The following is a 449-nucleotide window of genomic DNA, read 5'->3' on the forward strand; positions in this document are numbered from 1 at the left end:
TGGGGGGTAGGGGTCAGGGGGCACCCATGGGTGGTCTGGCCACCCCATGGCACACAGAGCAGGTCCACACCTCACCCATGTCCCACAGCCTGTGCCCACTGTGGTGCCGTGTCTCCATGTCCCACCATCGCTATGTCAGTGTCCCTCCGTGTCCCACGTCCTCCTGTGTCCTTGTGGCCTCATGCCCACAAGTCCTATGTCCTCATCCCCGTGTCCCCATGTCCCTATCCCCCTGTCCCATGTCCCCATGTCCCACGACCCCATGTCCCCATCCCATTGTCCCCATGCCCACAAGTCCCATGTCCCCATCCCCATGTCCCATGTCCCCATCCCATGTCCCCATGCCCACAAGTCCCATGTCCCCATCCCCATGTCCCATGTCCCCATGTCCCACGACCCCATGTCCCCATGTCCCACAACCCCATGTCCCCATCCCATGTCCCCATGCC

The 449-nt window shown here is 62.8% G+C and overlaps 1 protein-coding gene across 1 annotated transcript in view; it reads right to left on the reverse strand.

Annotated features, from left to right (window-relative positions):
• Positions 1–449, reverse strand: part of EXOC3L2 (exocyst complex component 3-like 2) — a gene marked incomplete at its 3' end in the record, with an annotated part of 6194 nt that overhangs the window by 3433 nt on the left and 2312 nt on the right.

The sequence above is a fragment of the Charadrius vociferus genome, unplaced genomic scaffold (assembly GCF_000708025.1).
Source record: "Charadrius vociferus isolate BGI_N301 unplaced genomic scaffold, ASM70802v2 scaffold2821, whole genome shotgun sequence".
Taxonomy (NCBI): Eukaryota; Metazoa; Chordata; class Aves; order Charadriiformes; family Charadriidae; genus Charadrius; species Charadrius vociferus.